This window comes from Zea mays, chromosome 1 (genome assembly GCF_902167145.1).
Source record: "Zea mays cultivar B73 chromosome 1, Zm-B73-REFERENCE-NAM-5.0, whole genome shotgun sequence".
Lineage (NCBI taxonomy): Eukaryota > Viridiplantae > Streptophyta > Magnoliopsida > Poales > Poaceae > Zea > Zea mays.
In genome coordinates this window covers 170,420,288-170,442,964 of record NC_050096.1, presented here as the reverse complement: position 1 = coordinate 170,442,964, position 22,677 = coordinate 170,420,288, and positions in this window count along the sequence as shown.

Below are 22,677 nucleotides of genomic sequence, written 5' to 3'. Positions count from 1 at the left end.
CATGATTAATTTATGGAACTAAATTCAATTTGTCATATGCATTGCATCGCATGTGTTGTTATTACTTTTGTTCTATTACTTAATTGGGTTGGTATTTACTTATACTTAGTAATTGCTAATAAAATTTTGACCAACTCTAAAAGCAATGCTCTGCTTCAACCATCTCCGTTGGTAAGCCTTACACTTCACATGAGCTCCCATCTTTGGCGAGTTCATGCACATTATTCCCCACAACTTGTTGAGCAATGAACGTATGTGAGCTCACTCTTGCTGTCTCACACCCCCCCACAGGTCAAGAACAGGTACCACAGGATGAGGTGCATGGAGGATGCTACGATGTGTTCGTGAGAGGTCTAGGCCATCGTCTCCCAGTCAACTTTGGGTTGCTGGACCGTTGTCTCCTTATAATGTAATTATTTATTTATTTTGTGCAGAACTCTGACTATATAGTAAAGATGTGACATTCGATCCTGTGCCATGATTCATCATATGTGTGAGACTTGGTCCCAGCACACCTGGTGATTATGTTCGCGCCCGGGTTTTGGACCCCTAAAATCCGGGTGTGACACCAAGGGAGTCTTTGTAAAGGCTACGTAGTGAGACCCTGCTAGGTCACCTTGGTAGTGATCAATGGGGAGTCATGATCTCCGGATAGTACGGGAATCACGACTCGCGGGTAAAGTGTGCAACCTCTGCAGAGTGTTAGAAACTGGTATATCAGTCGTGCTCACGGTTAAGAGCAGCCTTGGGATCCTCTTTGATTAGAAGAACTTTGGATACTCTTTTATGATAATGGTTAATGATGATGGTTATAATTATGACCTCTGGTATTTCCTCTTGGAGGGAGTACATTTGAGTAATAACTGAGTTTATTACTAAAATTTGGCTCTATTATTAGTATTAAATACTTGACCAACTAAAAGCAATTGCTTAACCTTAACTCCACATACAACTAATCCACTTTAGTCAAACAGGACATTTGCTGAGTACGTTGATGTGTACTCACCCTTGCTTTTAAAAACTACCCAGCCCAGGTTGTCCCCACTGTATTTAGTGCTCATGAGGAGATGTAAGCAACATGAAGGACTTTGAGGAGTTCTAGGACTACGACGAGTTCTAGTTATGCTAGTGGCAAACCCCCAGTCAGCTGCCTGTGAAGGCCTTATCTGCTACGTTCGCTTTTCAACACTTTGGTGATATTAATGATTTTGATAATGTTAATGACTCTGTGGATGTCTTTGACATCTTGATATAATAAAGTACATTTCCGCTATTTACTTTGAGCAATGTGTGATGATGTCCAACTATGTAATCGCTGTGTACTTGAGTTTCTGATCCTGGCACGTATATGGTTCGCATTCGGTTTGCCTTCTGAAACTGGGTGTGACATAAGTGGTATCAAAGCCTTGCTGACAGTAGAACCGCTAAACTAGAATAGAATGGTCGCCCTAAGGACTATAGACCCCCACCCTTACCTTGACTTTTGGTGTCATTTCAAAAGTTGGTCATCTTGACCAATTCTATGTTATATTACTATATGTATACTCATCTTACAAAAATTTTACCTCACTTTGCTTTCTGTTTACTTGCTGGTCATATCGTTCTTCTCTTACTCTTGTGCTTACGATGTCTTCTGTTGATGGCTCGTCTTAGATGCATTGCACGTAACTCAGTGATCCCCTTTTCCCCTCTCGCCTTGCGGAGCGCCCACTGCGCCGCACGGTGACAGGTCAGTCTATGTAACACCCACTTTGTAAATTGCTAGAAATAAATCCAATAGAGAAACAATTCCTCATTATGTGAGTTTGACCTTCATGCATCATCATATGTGAACACCATGTCCACGAACAATTAATAAAAAGATATGCTACTAAATCATTGCATCATGCTGAATATTTTATTTTTGTGTGCATTTTGTAACAAGAAAATATTAAAGACCAAAAAAAAAGGAAATTAAATCCTAAAAGAAATTCTTGAATCTAGAAAAGAGAAGGAACATGAAGACATGAATAATATATTTGAATAAAAATCCTCAAACCTAATACTTTTGATTGCACAAATAGGGTTTGAGAAGGAACTAGTCACAAGTTTAAATTTAAATTAGTATTTAAATTTGAATTTGTGAAATAATGGAGAAAGAAGAAAATATAAAAGAAAAGAAAAAGAAAAAAAGAACTAAACTCGGATGGGCCTCAGAAGCAGAATTCGGCCCAGTAACCAGAATGCGCCGCGCGGCCCATACCTCGCGCGCGGGCGTGCGCCGACATGTGGGCCAGCTTCGTCAGTTTCCCTGGCGCGCGCTCGGATCCCTGTGACACCGACACCTGGGTCCCGGTCGTCAGTTCCTCATTCGCGCCTCAGCTTCTTCACGCGCGCTGACGTGTGGGCCCATGCGTGCAGTCACCGTGGCACAACCGAACGGACCTCCGCGCTTGGCGGAGCGCACCGCCATTGTCGCGAGCTCGGTTGACCGCCTTCACGAGTATAAAGCCCAGGTGGCCGTGGACTCATTCGCCTATCCACTATTCCGCCTTTCCCCTACCCCGTTGAGCACAGTCGCCGTAACCCGCCGCGGCACCAAATTCGTGAGCCACCGTCGTACGTAGAGCTCGGCACTAAATTGGAACCTTGCGGGTGGCCAGGAGGCTTCGCCCGGGGTTCTGGTTCGCGTCAGTGGTGATTGCGGGACTGGAGGGGGACCGGTGCGCGCCCAATTTGCCGCCACCGTCGAACTTCCGCCCATCGTCGTGGCCACGCACCTTCGCCATCTCCATCGGTGGTAAGGCACCCTCTATCAAATTCGCGAGTATACGAATTTCATTTTGCGCATGTTCGCGGGGGTGGATGGATCATCGGGCTTGTGGCTGCGCGTCTCCGGTGGGGTGTCGCCGCGTGCCGTGCGTTTCGCCGCCGCGTCCGGCCTCGGGGAGGAAGATGGTGTGGCAGCCGTCGGATCCACGACGGATGATTGCGATTAGATCAGCCCATACCGGTTCAAGGATTGATCCGGACCATAGATCGGGCGATGTACGGCTAGGATGGCTCTGCGTATACCCCTTTTCGCGCTGGTTAACCGGAGCCGTTGATCGGTGCGTGAACGGGTGAGATCGTGCCCTCGCGTTAGGATTGCGGATCAATCGTGGGCCGTTGGATCTTGATCCAATAGTCCATATAGCGTACCGGTTCGGATTGCCCCCAAGTCTAATCCGGGCCGTTCATTTGTGATCGTGCGGCTCTCGGCGATGAATACCCTTTTGCTGGGACACTTTTACGTAAGAGCCCCTCGATTTACTTAAAAACAATCCGCTGTCCAGTGTATAGTGTTCTGGGTCTTGGGATTAATTGCGCCGGGGTCCCTGCCTTTCTCAGTATTGGAGCGCCCAGTCCAGAACTGTTTAAAAGGGAATAATTGAATTGGAAAACATGTTTTTAATACAAAAATATGTGCTAAAACTTTATAAATTCATAGAAAATTCATACTAACTCCAAATTAATCCATTCCAGTTCCTAAAATTTTGTAATTTTATTCTCTATCACTTAGAGCCTCTGTTTTATCATGACAACAGTAAGAAAATTAATCTCACACTTAATCTTATTTAAAACACATAAAACCTTGGAAAAGGCATAACTTAAATTCTATAACTCCAAAAATTATGATTTCTGTTCCTAGAATTTTATTTTAATATGTAGAATATCTCTGTGTATTTTGTTTATATGTTTGGTGTAATGTTAATTTCTTTATATGCACTGTGCTTGTTTGTATTGTGGCGAGTAGAAGAGCCCGTGACTGAGGATCCTGGTGAGCAGCAGGTTGAAGTAGCTGAGCAGGAGCTCATTTGTCGGGGACCATAATTAGGGGTACCCTCAAGACTCCTGATTCTGAGCTGGTAACCCCCATCAGCATAAAGCTGCAAAGGCCTGATGGGTGCGATTAAGTCAGGGATCAGTCCATTTGAGCGACTCGATCACGCCTCGCCCGAGCCTAGCCTCGGACAAGGGCAGCCGACCCCGGAGGATTTCCGTCTCGCCCGAGGCCCCCCTCCAACGGCGGACACATCTCCGGCTCGCCCGAGGCCCTGCCTTCGCTAAGAAGCAACCCTGACTAAATCGCCGCACCGACCGACCGAATCGCAGGAGCATTTAACGCAAAGGTGGCCCGACACCTTTATCCTGACGCGCGCCCCCGGCAGAGCCGAAGTGACCGCCGTCACTTCGCCGCTCCACTAACCGGCCTGACAAAAGGACAGCGCCGCCTGCGCCACTCCGACTGCAGTGCCACTTGACAGAGTGAGACTGACAGGCAGTCAGGTCCTGTCAAAGGCACCATAGGAAGCTCTGCTCCGCCCGACCCCAGGGCTCGGACTCGGGCTAAGTCCCGGAAGACGGCGAACTCCGCTCCGCCCGACCCCAGGGCTCGGACTCGGGCTAAGTCCCGGAAGACGGCGAACTCCGCTCCGCCCAACCCCAGGGCTCGGACTCGGGCTAAGTCCCGGAAGACGGCGAACTCCGCTCCGCCCGACCCCAGGGCTCGGACTCGGGCTAAGTCCTGGAAGACGGCGAACTCCGCTCCGCCCGACCCAGGGCTCGGACTCGGGCTAAGTCCCGGAAGACGGCGAACTCCGCTCCGCCCGACCCCAGGGCTCGGACTCGGGCTAAGTCCCGGAAGACGGCGAACTCCACTCCGCCCGACCCAGGGCTCGGACTCGGGCTAAGTCCCGGAAGACGGCGAACTCCGCTCCGCCCGACCCAGGGCTCGGACTCGGGCTCAGCCCCAGAAGACGACGAACTCCGCTTCGCCCGACCCCAGGGCTCGGACTCCGCCCTGGCCTCTGCCGAACGACCTCCGCCTCGCCCGACCCAGGGGCTCGGACTCGGCCTCGGCCACGGAAGACAGACTCGACCTCAGCTTCGGAGGAGCCTCCACGTCGCCCAACCTAGGGCGCAGGCCAGCCACGTCGACAGGAAGCGCCATCATCACCCTACCCCGAGCCGACTCGGGCCGTAGGGAACAAGACCGGTGTCCCATCTGGCTAGCTCCGCCAGATAGGCAATGATGGCGCCCCGCAAGCCCTGTGATGACGGCGGCTCTCAGCTCTCTTACGGAAGCAGGAGGACGTCAGCAAGGACTCAACCGCTCCGACAGCTGTCCCTCCGCCAGGCTCCGTCGCTCCTCCGATAGCCACGACATCACACCAGCTGGGTGCCAAGATCTCTCCGGCTGCCACATCGGCATGTACTTAGGGCGCTAGCTCTCCCCCGCTAGACACGTAGCACTCTGCTACACCCCCATTGTACACCTGGATCCTCTCCTTGTGCCTATAAAAGGAAGGACCAGGGCCCTCTTAGAGAGGGTTGGCCGCGCAGGGACGAGGACGGGACAGGCGCTCTCTTGGGGCCGCTCGCTTCCCTCACCCGCGTGGACGCTTGTAACCCCCTACTGCAAGCGCACCCGACCTGGGCGTGGGACGAACACGAAGGCCGCGGGATTTCCACCTCTCTCACGCCCGTCTCCGGCCACCTTCGCTTCCCCCCTTCGCGCTAGCCCACGCGCTCGACCCATCTGGGCTGGGGCACGCGGCACATTCACTCGTCGGCTTAGGGACCCCCGGTCTCGAAACGCCGACAGTTGGCGCGCCAGGTAGGGGCCTGCTGCGTGTTGACGAACAGCTTCCCGTCAAGCTCCAGATGGGCAGTCTCCAGCAACCTCTCCGACCCGGGATGGTGCTCCATTTCGGGAGCCTTGAGTTCATGTCCTTCGACGGCAGCTACGACATGATACTCCTTCCACCGCCGCGCGACAACGACAATGGCGGCCGACAACCCGCCCGCCGGCGGTGGAATCGACGATATCTTCCCCGCGTGGTGGAAGAACAACATTTGAGCTCGCCCCGTCCTCTCCCCCGCCAAAGGAGGAGGAGGCGGGGCAACCAAGGCCAATCAGGAGGTCGCGCCTCGTCGGCTGTCGAGCAAGTCGACATCCCCGGCGCCCCAACGGGGGGCGCGTCGGGCGTCGACCTCGCGTTTGAGACGAAGGCGAGCGCCGTCTCCCCGCGACACGCCAATCCTGAGCAAGTGGACGACGCCAGCACGCTCGCGGAGAGCTTGCAGGACGTCGCCCTCGTACCTGAGACGACGGTGCAATCAGTCCCCGACGTGACTATGTCGCTGCTCGTCGACCAAAAGGTACCGACCGATTCCCATCCTACGTCATTTCGACTCAGCCTCAACCCGCCTAGCGACCTTGCTTTGGCGGGCGCTCTCGTAGAGGCGAGTGCAACCCCTCTGGGGTTTCGCATGCGGTTGCCTTGGGACCGGCTGACGGGCGTCTCGACCTACGGGCCCTCTGGGTCCGAGGAAGATGACGACCCCAACATCTGTTGGGATTTCTCTGGATTTGGCAACCCCAGTGCCATGCGGGACTTCATGACCGCATGTGACTACTGCCTCTCTGACTGTTCCGACGGTAGCCGCAGCCTCGACGACGAGGACTGCGGCCCAAGCCGCGAATGTTTCCACGTCGAGCTAGGGGATCCCTCCGAAGGCAACCATCTCGGCATGCCGGAGGACGGTGATCTCCCTAGGCCGGTGCCTCGCGCTGACATCCCACGGGAGCTAGCTGTGGTCCCCGTTCCGGCGGGGGGGGGTCACGACCCACAGCTCGAGCAAGTCCGCGGGGCGCAGGCCAGGCTCGACGAGGGAGCAGGAGCGCTTGAGCCGATCCGCCGGGACGTCGGGCAGGTATGGGTGGGCCAACCCCCGGCTGGAGAAATACGTCACCTGCCCTAGGGTCTCCAGCACCGCGTCGCCAACGACGTCAGGGTCAGGCCACCACCCGCATCCAGTGGGGTCAGTCAGAACCTGGCTGCAGCAGCGATGCTTCTCCGCGCGATGCCGGAGCCATCAACCACCGAGGGTCGGCGAATCCAAGGAGAGCTCAAGAATCTCCTGGAAGGCGCTGCGGTCCGACGGGCCGAGAGCTCCGCCTCCCGAAGGCAGGGATACCCCTCAGAACCTCATGCCGCGACTTCCCGATTCATGCGGGAAGCCTCGGTCTACACCGGGCGCACGCGCAACACCGCGCCTGCGGCCCCGGGCCACCTCGGCAACGAGCACCATCATCGCGACCGTCGGGCCCACCTCGACGAGAGGGTGCGACGAGGTTACCACCCCAGGCGTGGGGGACGCTACGACAGCGGGGAGGATCGGAGTCCCTAGCCCGAACCACCCGGTCCGCAGGCCTTCAGCGGGGCCATCCGACGGGCGCCGTTTCCGACCCGGTTCCGACCCCCGACTACTATCACAAAGTACTCGGGGGAGACGAGACCGGAACTGTGGCTCGCGGACTACCGCCTGGCCTGCCAACTGGGTGGAACGGACGACGACAACCTCATCATCCGCAACCTCCCCCTGTTCCTCTCCGACACCGCTCGCGCCTGGTTGGAGCACCTACCTCCAGGGCAGATCTCCAACTGGGATGACTTGGACCAAGCCTTCGCCGGCAATTTCCAGGGCACGTACGTGCGCCCCGGGAATTCCTGGGACCTCCGAAGCTGCCGGCAGCAGCCGGGAGAGTCTCTCCGGGACTACATCCGGCGATTCTCGAAGCAGCGCACCGAGCTGCCCAACATCACCGACTCTGGCCAGGAGGCGGTCGAGGCTATCTTCCGAAAGGACAAGCAGCCCCAGGGCCGCCCATCGGAAGATGCTCCCGAGGCGTCTACTCCGCGCGGCGCCAAGAAGAAAGGCAAGAAGAAGTCGCAAGCGAAACGCGACGCCACCGACGCGGACCTTGTCGCCGCCGCCGAGTACAAGAACCCTCGGAAGCCCCCCGGAGGTGCCAACCTCTTCGACAAGATGCTCAAGGAGCCGTGCCCCTACCATCAGGGGCCCGTCAAGCACACCCTTGAGGAGTGCGTCATGCTTCGGCGCCACTTCCACAGGGCCGGGCCACCCGCGGAGGGTGGCGGGGCCCACGACGACGACAAGAAGGAAGATCGCCAAGCAGGAGAGTTCCCCGAGGTCCGCGACTGCTTCATGATCTACGGTGGGCATGCGGCGAATGCCTCGGCTCGGCATCGCAAGCAAGAGCGCCGGGAGGTCTGCTCGGTGAAGGTGGCGGCGCCAGTCTACCTAGACTGGTCCGACAAGCCCATCACCTTCGACCAAGCTGACCACCCCGACCACGTGCCGAGCCTGGGGAAATACCCGCTCGTCGTCGACCCCATCGTCGGTGACGTCAGGCTCACCAAGGTCCTGATGGACGGGGGCAGCTGCCTCAACATCATCTACGCCGAGACCCCAAAGCTCCTGCGCGTCGATCTGTCCTCCGTCCGAGTAGGCGCTACGCCCTTCCACGGGATCATTCCCGGGAAGCGCGTCCAGCCCCTCGGACGACTCGACCTTCCCGTCTGCTTCGGAACGCCCTCCAACTTCCGAGGGGAGACTCTGACGTTCGAGGTGGTCGGGTTCCGAGGAACCTACCACGCGGTACTGGGGAGGCCATGCTACGCGAAGTTTATGGCCGTCCCCAACTACACCTACCTGAAGCTCAAGATGTCGGGCCCCAACGGGGTCATCACCGTCGGCCCCACGTACAAACACGCGTTCGAATGCGACGTGGAGTGCGTGGAGTACGCCGAGGCCCTCGCCGAGTCCGAGGCCCTCATCGCCGACCTGGAAAGCCTCTCCAAAGAGGTGCCAGACGTGAAGCGCCGTGCCGGCAACTTCGAGCCAGTGGAGACGGTCAAGGCCGTCCCTCTCGACCCCAGTGGCGACACCTCCAAGCAGATCCGGATCGGTTCCGGGCTCGACCCCAAATAGGAAGCAGTGCTCGTCGACTTTCTCCGCGCAAACGCCGACGTCTTTGCGTGGAGTCCCTCGGACATGCCCGGCATACTGAGGGATGTCGCCGAGCACTCGCTGGATATTCGGGTCGGAGCCCGACCCGTCAAGCAGCCTCTGCGCCGATTCGACGAGGAGAAGCGCAGAGTGATAGGCGAGGAGATCCACAAGCTAATGGCAGCAGGGTTCATCAAAGAGGTATTCCATCCCGAATGGCTTGCCAACCCTGTGCTTGTGAGAAAGAAAGGGGGGAAATGGCGGATGTGTGTAGACTACACTGGTCTCAACAAAGCATGTCCGAAGGTTCCCTACCCTCTGCCTCGCATCGATCAAATCGTGGATTCCACTGCTGGGTGCGAAACCCTGTCCTTCCTCGACGCCTACTCAGGGTATCACCAAATCAGGATGAAAGAGTCCGACCAGCTCGCGACTTCTTTCATCACGCCCTTCGGCATGTACTGCTATGTCACCATGCCGTTCGGCTTGAGGATTGCGGGCGCGACGTATCAGCGGTGCATGAACCATGTGTTCGGCGAACACATCGGTCGCACGGTCGAGGCCTACGTCGATGACATCATAGTCAAGACGAGGAAGGCTTCCGACCTCCTCTCCGACCTTGAAGTGACATTCCGATGTCTCAAGGCGAAAGGCGTCAAGCTCAATCCCGAGAAGTGTGTCTTTGGGGTGCCCCGGGGCATGCTCTTGGGGTTCATCGTCTCCGAGCGGGGCATCGAAGCCAACCTGGAGAAGATCGCAGCCATCACCAGCATGGGGCCCATCAAGGACTTAAAAGGCGTACAGAGGGTCATGGGATGTCTCGCGGCCCTGAGCCGCTTCATCTCACGCCTCGGCGAAAGAGGTCTGCCTCTGTACCGCCTCTTAAGGAAGGCCGAGTGTTTCGCTTGGACCCCTGAGGCCAAGGAAGCTCTCGAGAACCTGAAGGCGCTACTCACAAAGGCGCCTATCTTGGTGCCTCCAGCTGATGGAGAAGCCCTCTTGGTCTACGTCGCCGCGACCACTCAGGTGGTTAGCGCCGCGATTGTGGTCGAGAGGCAAGAAGAGGGGCATGCATTGCCCGTTCAGAGGCCGGTTTACTTCGTCAGTGAGGTACTGTCCGAGACCAAGATCCGCTACCCACAAGTTCAGAAGTTGCTGTATGCAGTGATCCTGACGAGGCGGAAGTTGCGACACTACTTCAAGTCTCATCCGGTAACTGTGGTGTCATCCTTCCCCCCTGGGGGAGATCATCCAGTGCCGAGAGGCCTCGGGCAGGATTGCAAAGTGGGCGGTGGAAATCATGGGCGAGACAATCTCGTTTGCCCCTCGGAAGGCCATCAAGTCCCAGGTATTGGCGGACTTCGTAGCCGAATGGGTCGACACCCAGCTACCAACGGCCCCGATCCAACCGGAGCTTTGGACCATGTTTTTCGACGGGTCGCTGATGAAGACGGGAGCCGGCGCGGGCCTACTCTTCATCTCGCCCCTCGGGAAACACCTACGCTATGTGCTACGCCTCCATTTCCCGGCGTCCAACAATGTGGCTGAGTACGAGGCTCTGGTCAACGGGTTGCGGATCGCCATCGAGCTAGGGGTCAGACGCCTCGACGCCCATGGTGACTCGCAGCTCGTCATCGACCAAGTCATGAAGAACTCCCACTGCCGCGACCCGAAGATGGAGGCCTACTGCGATGAGGTTCGGTACCTGGAAGACAAGTTCTACGGGCTTGAGCTTAACCACATCGCTCGGCGCTACAATGAGACTGCGGACGAGCTGGCAAAAATAGCCTCGGGGCGAACAACGGTTCCCCCGGACGTCTTCTCCCGGGATTTGCATCAACCCTCCGTCAAGATCGACGACTCGCCCGAGCCTGAGGCGCCCTCGGTCCAGCCCGAGGTACCCTCGGCACAGCCCGAGGCACCCTCAGCTCGGCCCGAGGCGCCCTCGGTTCAGCCCGAGGTACCCTCGGCCTCTGAGGGCGAGGCGCTGCGCATCGAGGAGGAGCGGAGCGGGGCCACGCCTGATCGAAATTGGCAGACCCTGTACCTGCAATATCTCCGCCAAGGAGAGCTACCCCTCGACCGAGCCGAGGCTCGGCGGGTAGCGCGGCGCGCCAAGTCGTTCGTCTTGCTGGGCGATGAGAAGGAGCTCTACCACCGCAGCCCCTCGAGCATCCTCCAGTGATGCATCTCCATCGCCGAAGGTCAGGAACTCCTGCAAGAAATACACTCGGGGGCTTGCGGCCATCACGCAGCGCCTCGATCCCTTGTCGGGAATGCTTTCCGGCAAGGCTTCTACTGGCCAACGGCGGTGGCTGACGCCACTAGAATTGTCCACACCTGCGAAGGGTGCCAATTCTATGCGAAGCAGACCCATCTGCCCGCTCAGGCTCTGCAGACGATACCCATCACCTGGCCCTTTGCCGTGTGGGGTCTGGACCTCGTCGGCCCCTTGCAGAAGGCGCCCGGGGGCTACACGCACCTGCTGGTCGCCATCGACAAATTCTCCAAGTGGGTCGAGGTCCGACCTCTGAACAGCATCAGGTCCGAGCAGGCGGTGGCGTTCTTCACCAACATCATCCATCGCTTCGGGGTCTCGAACTCCATCATCACCGACAACGGGACCCAGTTCACCGGCAGAAAATTCTTGGATTTCTGCGAGGATCACCACATCCGGGTGGACTGGGCCGCCGTGGCTCATCCCATGTCGAATGGGCAAGTAGAGCGTGCCAACGACATGATTCTACAAGGGCTCAAGCCTCGGATTTACAACGACCTCAACAAGTTCGGCAAGCGATGGATGAAGGAACTCCCCTCGGTGGTCTGAAGCCTAGGGACAACGCCGAGCCGAGCCACGGGTTTTACGCCGTTCTTCCTGGTCTACGGGGCCGAGGCCGTCTTGCCCACTGACCTGTAATACGGCTCCCCGAGGACGAGGGCCTACAACGATCAAAGCAACCAAGCTAGCCGAGAAGATTCACTGGACCAGCTGGAAGAGGCTCGGGACAAGGCCTTACTACACTCGGCGCGGTACCAGCAGTCCCTGCGACGCTACCACGCCCGAGGGGTCCGGCCCCGAGACCTCCAGGTGGGCGACCTGGTGCTTCGGCTGCGGCAAGACGCCCGAGGGAGGCACAAGCTCACGCCCCCCTGGGAGGGGCCATTCGTCATCGCCAAAGTTCTGAAGCCCGGAACGTACAAGCTGGCCAACAGTCAAGGCGAGGTCTACGGCAACGCTTGGAATATCCAACAGCTACGTCGCTTCTACCCTTAAGATATTTTCAAGTTGTTCATATACCTCGCACCCACGCAAAGTTTAGTCTTCAAGGAAGGGTCGGCCTCGCCTCGGCAAAGGCCGACCCTCCCTCGGGGGCTAAAAGGGGGGGAACCCCCTCTGCGTTGAAATTTTCCTCGAAAAAAGATCTCTTTTGCCAGAATCTTTCGTGCTTTTTGACTACTTCGAAAAGTGGATCCTGAAAACGACAAAGTACACGTAAGCAGCCAAGGCTGACCGAGCCGAGGGACTCCTACGCCTCCGGGATACGGATACCTCACTCATCACCTTCTGCGATAAGTAACTCGCGTTCGGATGAAGCGATTCCGCGGACCGAACAAGTCTTCACGTTCGGAAGCTCTTCTGCCAAAGCGATCCTTCGAGCCTTCTCGACTGAGTCGGTGACAGGGCCTCATGGACGGGTGAAAGTACGCGTAAGCGGCAAGGCCGACCGAGCCGAGGGACTCCCACGCCTCCGGGATATGGATACCTCGCTCATCACCTTCCGCGAGAAGCAACTCTCGCTCGCACAAACATCCCTGTTACCGACGAAAGAGTCCAGATAATCGAAACAAGAGGGAAAGAGACGCAACTTTACAACGCAGCGAGGGTGTGTGTTCTGGCCTCAGCGACCGCAGAAGGCACACGCTGCAAGACAATCTGATCCTGCAGGCTCGGGTCTTGACGCTGGAAGGGGGCAGCAGCACCCTCGGCATCGACGACAACTTCAGCGAGGTCCGACCCAGCCTCGGACGGCGACGCGGTCCAGGGACTTCTCCGGGAATCCGGCCCGAGCAGGCGGCTCGGCCGGTCACCCCTGGGGCCTCAGCCAACCATCTTCCAAGGGCGCCAGCCCGACCCGAGGCCTCGGTTGATCAACTCCGGCGTCGGTCCCGCTAACGGACAACCCGGCCAGGCTCCGGCCAACCAGGTTTCGTTTTCGAGCCAACTCCGCCTCTGTTCATGCTGATATCGCTACCCCTGGCCTCGGCTCGTCGAAGAGCGGCCAAGGGGTCCCTTTAACTAAGCTAGAGGAGCCTCGGACAACAAGGCCGACCGAGCCGAGGGACTCCTACGCCTCCGGGATACGGATACCTCACTCATCACCTTGACACGGGGCGACTCATGCTTGGTGAAGCGGTTCAGATAATCAACAGGCGAGTCTTAGTGCTCGAAAATAAGGAAAAAAAACGGCTCCGTGCCAAAATTACATACATGTTCAGGCCTCGACAGCCACAATGAACAAAAAACCCTGGCATTCAAAGTGCCATTACAAACGGAACTCCGGTTCCCCTCCGCAGGTATGAACAACCCCACTCCATGGGGAAGGCCTGCAGAGCAACAGAAGACTGACGAGCGGCTCGCCGCCACCCGCTCTGACTACGACGACAACGACCCCCGCTGCGGATGGCCGAGCTGCAGCAGTGCAGGCCTCAGGGTGGGCGCTGCTGCAATCTTGCCCTCGCCCACACCGACGCTCGAGGGGCGAGGACAAGTACGAAGAACCGGAGGCCCGAAGCGCGGATGGTGGCGGTGATCCCGTCGGTGACGGGGACTTCTCGAGCCGCCTCCGCCTCGGCACCGATGGCAGGGGCCATCAGCCCCCCGGCAGATCCCCACTCAAATCCTCCCGGGCGAGTGGGGCACCGACCTCCGCGTGAGGGCGCCATCCCGGTGCAAAGGCAGGACCACCCCAGAACACGAACGCCGCCCTAGCAGCGCGCGGCATCTTGGGTGGTCCTCCCGTGCACACGGCGCGGCAGCCGCCCTCCGGCAGGAGGGGCTGCCGGGAGCCAAGCCGACGAGCCCGACACGCTGGAGGTGACGACGCCCGCCGTCGACCAGCCCCGCGTTGTCGAAGTCCGGGCCGCCCGCAGGGCCAGTGAGCGCCCTCTCCCTCGAACGCCGCGGGAGAGGGTGACCCACGAACCCGTGCGGGAGGTAGAGCGCCGGCTCAGCCCGGCCCCCACCCCAGCGAGGATGATGAACATCCTTGAAGCTGAGGGTGGGACCAAGATCGCAGCCCGACTTGCTTCTCCCCACCCAGGAACTGGTGGTCACCGTCTTGGGTGACCACCGGCGGGGGGGTACAGCCGGGCTGGCTGATGAAAATCCTTGAAGCCGAACGATGGCTAAAAGGTACCAACTCCCACGGAGTTGCGTTCCTCCAACGATGAGGCGAAAAGACGGCGGGTATCCCCCATCCGGGGGCTTGGAAGGTGGAGAGACGCGATGCATAAGGGAGCGAGAAGACATGGTCGCCTTCCGAAAGGGGTCGCCCTCCTTTTAAAGGCAACTCTCCCTACGTGCGCCCTCAACTGTCACGGGTTGAGTCTTCTCCAACACGCTCCAAGGCCCTCCCTTGCGGCGCGGGGGCTAGGTCCCGCATGTCATGCAAACCGACTCGGAGCAGAAGAAGCCAAACCGCCGCGCGTGGTGCACTCAACCGCCCAGCGGTTACAAGTGACCCTCCAGTTTTGCCCAGACCAACGGGCGAGAGAGGCGGGCAGCCATGCAGGCGGCATGCAACCGCGCCAAGTGGACGCGCTCCTCTGACTCCCAACGCGCCAGCATGGAGGCCCAGGCCCACGCGTCACGCAACCGGCGCGCCGGATGCTGCATGCGAGCAACTGCAACGCCACTTGCGCCACCACCGCGCCTCTTCGGTTGCGGAACCAATACCACGACTCGAGGCGACCCAGCGCACGACCCAGCAGCGCCAGCCTGGCGCGACGGTCAATGCGGCCGAAAGTGGGCCGGCAGTAATGACGGTGGCAGGCGGGCGGGAGCAGCGGTCACGTCGTCAGCCAAGCTCACGTCCCATCCGGGGGCAGCAAGGGGACCTCCTCTCACGGCGTGAAGACAACGCGCCCATGATCCGTTCCTCGAACGGCTCGCGCACGCGCAACGGCCGCCCCGCCAACCACTCGCCCCATCGCATTAACTCCGCGGTAGGACAGGCGGCGCTTCTGGCGGGAGAGGCGGGCGACGCTTCGCCTTCGCCGTAATAACCGCGCCGAAAAAGGTACGCCGCGTCGTTCGATTTCGTACCCTTTTCCGTTTTTTCCTCTTTCTCTATCTCTTGCAACAGGGACCGGGAAAGGGGGATACCACGAAAAGGGCCCTTCCCCGTGAAGGAACCAGGCTTCGAGCCTCCTTACTGATCAGGGGTTCGAAGGCTGGCCCCCCGAAGGGTTCCAACAGCCGCCTCAGATCGCGTGGGCCCTACACCCACTACTGGTCAGAGGTTCGAAGGCCGGCCCCCCGAAGGGTTCCACGGCCGCCTCAGGCTACTCGGGCTCCGCGCCCATTACTGATCAGGGGTTCGAAGGCTGGCCCCCGAAGGGTTCACAGCCGCCTCAGACGCCGAGCGAGGGATGACCAGGGGTACGTTCGATACATAACCAAGGCTCGAGCTGCGCTCCCGAGGTACCCTAGGACATTTCCGAGACCAGCGGGAACGATCTTGTAACGGAATCCCATCGGAGGGAGGCATCGAGCCCTCGGACCCCGTCGCCAGGGGACTGGGTCCGACAAATCACCCGCAGGTACTTTTGGGCGTGCCTCTGGGCCCCTAGCCGACCCCTAACGAACGGGGCACGGACGTCCACTCGGATTACCCGCTTGCAGCTCACTGGAGACACCATGTTCGGCGCCCATCGAGGGCAACATGGCGCTTTCCCCTCCTCCTCCTTGCGGAAAGGCGACACAGGGGCGTATGTAAAAAAGCCGAGTCTGTCCCTGATCGCCCTCTCGCCCTGTGCAGAGGCTCGGGGGCTGCTCTCGCAAACCTGGCTCCGGTCGAACCGTTGACAGCGTCAACATACCAGCCCGAGAACTTCGGCCCCGACCGTACACCCAGGCTACGGCCAGTTCGCATGAGGGAACGACCAGGCCAGCCAAAGCATTACGCAAGGCATTAAGACCTCGAAGGAGTGAAACCACTCCTCCGAGGCCTCGGGGGCTACACCCGGCGGGTGCGCTCGCGCACACCCACCGGAACAAAATGCAACCGAGAAAGGCTGGTCCCCTTGCAAAAAAGTGCGACAAAAGCCTCCAAGCGAGTGCTAACACTCCCTTCGAGGCTCGGGGGCTACTGTCGGGGACCATAATTAGGGGTACCCTCAAGACTCCTAATTCTCAGCTGGTAACCCCCATCAGCATAAAGCTGCAAAGGCCTGATGGGTGCGATTAAGTCAGGGATCAGTCCATTCGAGCGACTCGATCACGCCTCGCCCGAGCCTAGCCTCGGACAAGGGCAGCCGACCCCGGAGGATTTCCGTCTCGCCCGAGGCCCCCCTCCAACGGCGGACACATCTCCGGCTCGCCCGAGGCCCTGCATTCGCTAAGAAGCAACCCTGACTAAATCGCCGCACCGACCGACCGAATCGCAGGAGCATTTAACGCAAAGGTGGCCTGACACCTTTATCCTGACGCGCGCGCCCCGGTAGAGCCGAAGTGACCGCCGTCACTTCGCCGCTCCACTGACCGACCTGACAAAAGGACAGCGCCACCTGCGCCACTCCGACTGCAGTGCCACTTGACAGAGTGAGACTGACGGGCAGTCAGGTCCTGTCAAAGGCACCATAGGAAGCTCCGCTCCGCCCGACCCCAGGGCTCGGACTTGGGCTAAGTCCCGGAAGACGGCGAACTCCGCTCCGCCCAACCCCAGGGCTCGGACTCGGGCTAAGTCCCGGAAGACGACGAACTCCGCTCCGCCCGACCCCAGGGCTCGGACTCGGGCTAAGTCCCGGAAGACGGTGAACTCCGCTCCGCCCGACCCCAGGGCTCGGACTCGGGCTAAGTCCCGGAAGACGGCGAACTCCGCTCCGCCCGACCCAGGGCTCGGACTCGGGCTAAGTCCTGGAAGAAGGCGAACTCCGCTCCGCCCGACCCCAGGGCTCGGACTCGGGCTAAGTCCCGGAAGACGGCGAACTCCGCTCTGCCCGACCCAGGGCTCGGACTCGGGCTAAGTCCCGGAAGACGGCGAACTCCGCTCCGCCCGACCCAGGGCTCGGGCTCGGGCTCAGCCCCAGAAGACGACGAACTCCGCTTCGCCCGACCCCAGGGCTCGGACTCCGCCCTGGCCTCTGCCGAACGACCTCCGCCTCGCCCGACCCAGGGGCTCGGACTCGGCCTCGGCCACGGAAGACAGACTCGATCTCGGCTTCGGAGGAGCCTCCACGTCGCCCAACCTAGGGCGCAGGCCAGCCACGTCGACAGGAAGTGCCATCATCACCCTACCCCGAGCCGACTCGGGCCGCAGGGAACAAGACCGGTGTCCCATCTAGCTAGCTCCGCCAGATAGGCAATGATGGCGCCCCGCAAGCCCTGTGACGACGGCGGCTCTCAGCTCTCTTACGGAAGCAGGAGGACGTCAGCAAGGACTCAACCGCTCCGACAGCTGTCCCTCCGCCAGGCTCCGTCGCTCCTCCGACAGCCACGACATCACACCAGCTGGGTGCCAAGATCTCTCCGGCTGCCACATCGGCATGTACTTAGGGCGCTAGCTCTCCCCCGCTAGACACGTAGCACTCTGCTACACCCCCATTGTACACCTGGATCCTCTCCTTGTGCCTATAAAAGGAAGGACCAGGGCCCTCTTAGAGAGGGTTGGCCGCGCAGGGACGAGGATGGGACAGGCGCTCTCTTGGGGCCGCTCGCTTCCCTCACCCACGTGGACGCTTGTAACCCCCTACTGCAAGCGCACCCGACCTGGGCGCGGGACGAACACGAAGGCCGCGGGATTTCCACCTCTCTCACGCCCGTCTCCGGCCACCTTCGCTTCCCCCCTTCGCGCTCGCCCACGCGCTCGACCCATCTGGGCTGGGGCATGCGGCACATTCACTCGTCGGCTTAGGGACCCCCCGGTCTCGAAACACCGACATCATTGAAGGCAAGTTGTGCCCTTGACCACTTTTTACCCAATAATGTTCTTTAATGTCACTCATTCATGCATAGGTTAATTTTGATGGGACCCAATAGGTCACCCTAGATTGTTTATCTCATTACCTTGTTTACCCCTGAATCACTTGGGTAGTTTGCTATTGCTTTACATGGTTTTGGGATAATCATTTATATCTATGTTCCAATTATTCTTGTTATTCTATTTATGTTCATGTCAAGTTCATTAATGTTAATTGGAACATAGAGCTTAACTTGAGAACCACGTGCCACCACAAGGGTTTAATGGGACGCCCTTGGCTGACTAATTAGGAAAGCTAGTGGAAGACTACCTTACCCGAAAGGGGCAAGGGCAGTAGGGGAGTGGTCAGTGTAGGGAGGTCCTTGGTTGATTTTGCTGCGATGGCGGCCAGACAAGAACCCTGCATTGGAGCTTCCTATAAACTGTAGCGGGTTTTCAGAAGCTAGTGGAACTTTGTAAAGGCCTCGTAGTGGATCCCTAGCCATTCACCTCGGTAGTGTCTAAGGGCCTAGCTAACCCTGGCGACATGGGGAACATGACTTGTGGGTAAAGGGTACAACCTCTGCAGAGTGTAAAACTGGTATACTAGCCGAGCTCACGGTCATGAGCAGCTCAGGACTCTCTGATGATTAATTTATGGAACCTAAATTCAATTTTGTCATTTGCATATGCATGGGTTTATTATTAATTTGTTCTATTACTTTATTTAAGGTTTGGTATTTACTTACATCTAGTAATTGCTAATAAAATTTTGACCCACATTAAAAGCAATGCTCAGCTTTAACCATTCTCTTTGATAAGCCTTACACTCCATGAGCTCCCACCTTTGGTGAGTTCATGTCACATTATTCCCCACAACTTGTTGAGCGATGATCATGTGTGAGCTCACCCTTGCTGTCTCACACCCCCCCACAGGAGAAGAGCAGGTGGTTCAGGAGGAGCCACAAGGCGAGGAGTATGATCTGATCTAGGTGGTGTTTCTCAGTTGACATTGGCGCCGACGATCCTTAGTTCGTTTTATATTTATCTTTTACTTTGTAATAAGTCTTCCGCTATGTAATAAGTACTCTGATGTTTTATGACATTTATCTCTATACACTCTATTATTATATATGTTGTCTTCTTGGCGCATGTATGAGATGCACCCGGCTTTGTTCCTTAAAGCCGGGTGTGACAGAAGTGGTATCAGAGGAAATGTTGACTGTAGGACAAAACCTAGATAGAAATGGACAGGCCCTTTCCTACTTACCTTACTCTGACTCATTCTATACTCATCTCATCTTGATCTTGTCTCACCTTTTGCGGTTCTACTCTGATCATTCTTACCTCCTCTATTCTAAGACAAGATGGGTTTCACACCTTGGAATCCTACCACTATGATCTTTTAAGAGATAGGGAACCCAAGACAAAATTTAAAACTATTTTCTTTATTTAAAAAAAGATTGGTTGATTGTGCTGATGATAAATGCCTGATTTGCTTCTTTGATTGATTGAATTATTATAGATGGACATCTTAGCATGTACCACCATAAGGTATTGAATTAGCTATGGTAGGTAAGATATTAATCCGCTTTGCTAATAAAATCCCCCAAAGTAACCTGATTTGTAAATACCTGCCTTGTCTACTATTCTCTTACCATATGTATCTAACTCAGATGGTCAATACCAGGCGGGGTGGTGGAATTGATTTACCTCCCAATCGACACACTCGGAGGATATTTAGACAACCCCAGCCACAACCAGTAGAGATGGATCCTCCACCACCGCCTCCACCGGCAGGAGTTGACCCACTGGTTGCAGCTCAGATGAGGATGATGCAACAGATGGTGGACACTATGGCAGATATGTGTGCTCAGATGCAGCAGGAACGCCAGGAGATGCGCCAAGAGCGGGAGGATATACGTCGAGAGCTGCGCCAAGAACGAGAAGAGATACGTCAGGAAAGGAGGGCGCAACAACAGCAGCTGCAACAGCAAATGCAACAGCAACAGCAACAAGTACCACTGCCTCCACCACCACCACCAGTTCCACCCCGTGATAAGCATAGGGAGTTCATGAGTCATAAGCCACCTACATTCGCTAGCTCACCTGATCCACTGGACGCGGATGATTGGCTGAAGTCCGTTGAGAAGATGCTGAATATTGCACAATGTACTGACCGGGAGAAGGTTTTATATGCTTCTAGACGTCTGACAGGTCCTGCTGCTAACTGGTGGGATTCATATACTGCCGCCCACGATGCTGCTGATACTATCACTTGGGCAGAGTTCAGTACACAGTTCAGGAATTATCATATACCAGCTGGATTGATGAAGATTAAGAAGAAGGAATTTCTATCGCTGAAGCAAGGAAGCATGACAGTCAGCGAGTACCGCGACAAGTTTATCCAGTTATCCAGATATGCCCCTGATGAAGTTGCTGAAGATGAGAGGAAGCAGGAGCATTTTATTGAAGGACTTAATGGACCACTGCAGTATGCTCTAGTGGCACATACATTTCCATCATTTCAGAGGCTGCTTGATAAGGCCCTGGCTATTGAACACAAGCGTGTTCAGCTGGGAGATTTGAAGAGAAAGGCTATATCTCAAGGACAAGGAAGCAGTAGTGTTCGACCTCGCTACAGTTCACCCCAGGGTACACCAGTTCGCACTGGCGGAGGCCAGCGCCCAATTCAGCAATCACCTTTGAGGACTCCACCTCCTCGACAGGCTACCCCTACCGACACCCCGACGAAGTTTTCAGGATAGTGTCTAGGCACTACTTGTTTCAAGTGTGGGAAGACTGGTCACTATGCAAATGTCTGCCCACAGAGGATTGCTACTACTCCAGTTCAGAACAGGCAGCAAACTCCAGGATCTGGCAAGGGATATTCTATTGCCAAGGTTAATCAAGTCAGCGTTGATGCTACTCCAGATGGTGCTGACATCGTGCTTGGTATGTTTTATGTTAATGCTATTCCTGCAACCATCTTATTTGATTCTGGTGCTACACATTCATTTATGTCTGCTAGATATGCCAACACAAATGAAATACCACTGCTAAATATGAGAAAACCAATGATAGTAATTACACCTAAAGGGCCTGTTGAGGTGAATCAAATGACACGTAGATTGACATTGACCATTATGGGTAGAGAATTTGGAGCTACTGCTATAATATTAGAGTCAAGTAGTATAGATCTGATCCTTGGTATGTCATGGTTAAGAAAGGCAAAGGCCGTTATAGCATGTGGTAGAGGTACCGTAGAACTCACTACCACTAAAGGAGAAAGATTTCAAGTTAATATTGCAGTAACCTCCTCATCCATGCGTGCAATGTTCTTTATACCTGAGGAGTTTGTTGGTGACAACATCCGGGTGGTTAGAGATTTTCCGGATGTCTTTCCAGAGGAGTTACCAGGGATGCCACCTGATAGAGAAGTTGAGTTTGTTATTGATCTCTTACCTGGAACCGCCCCTATTTCTAAACGGCCATATAGGATGTCCGTAGAGGAGTTGAAGGAACTTAAGAAGCAGTTAACTGAGTTACAAGAGGCTGGGTACATTCGTCCGAGTTCCTCACCTTGGGGAGCAACGGTTCTGTTTGTACAGAAGAAGGATGGATCACAGCGGATGTGTGTGGATTATAGATCTCTTAATGATGTCACTGTGAAGAACAAGTATCTGTTGCCCCGTATTGAGGATCTATTTGATCAGATGAGAGGTGCTAGAGTATTCTCGAAGATTGATCTCCGATCCGGTTACCATCAGATGAGGATTAGACCATCGGATATTCCCAAGACGGCTTTCTCGACTCGATATGGATTATATGAGTTTACTGTTATGTCGTTTGGATTAACCAATGCACCAGCTTATTTTATGAACTTGATGAATAAGGTGTTTATGGAGTACTTGGATAGATTCGTCGTGGTATTCATCGACGACATTCTTATCTATTCCAAGAGTGATAGCGATCATGAGGAACATCTGAGATTGGTGCTGCAGAAGCTACGAGATAACCAGCTATATGCCAAGTTTAGCAAGTGCGAGTTTTGGATTGGCGAGGTGCCATTTCTTGGTCATATTATTTCTAATGGAGGAATTTCAGTGGATCCTGCTAAAGTTAAGGAGATAATGGAGTGGAGACTACCCAGTACAGTTACTGAGATTCAGAATTTCTTGGGATTAGCAGGATATTATCGGAGATTTATTGAAGGATTTTCTAAGATTGGTAAACCTATGACTTCGCTTTTGGAGAAAGGAAGATAATTTAAGTGGGACGAGAAGTGCCAAGACAGCTTTGATCAACTGAAGAAAAGATTGATGTCGCCACCAGTATTGGTTATGCCAGACCTACAGAAAGGATTTGATATCTATTGTGATGCATGTGGCCAAGGCTTAGGATGTGTGCTCATGCAGGAAGGAGATGTGATTGCCTATGCGTCTCGTCAGTTACGGAGACATGAATTGAACTACCCCACTCACGACTTGGAATTGGCAGTCGTTGTGCATGCGCTTAAGATTTGGAGACATTATATCATGGGGATCAAGTGCCAAGTATATACGGATCATAAGAGTTTGAAGTATATATTCACTCAGAAGGATCTCAACCTTAGGCAATGCCGTTGGTTGGAGCTTATTAAGGATTATGATTTGGAGAT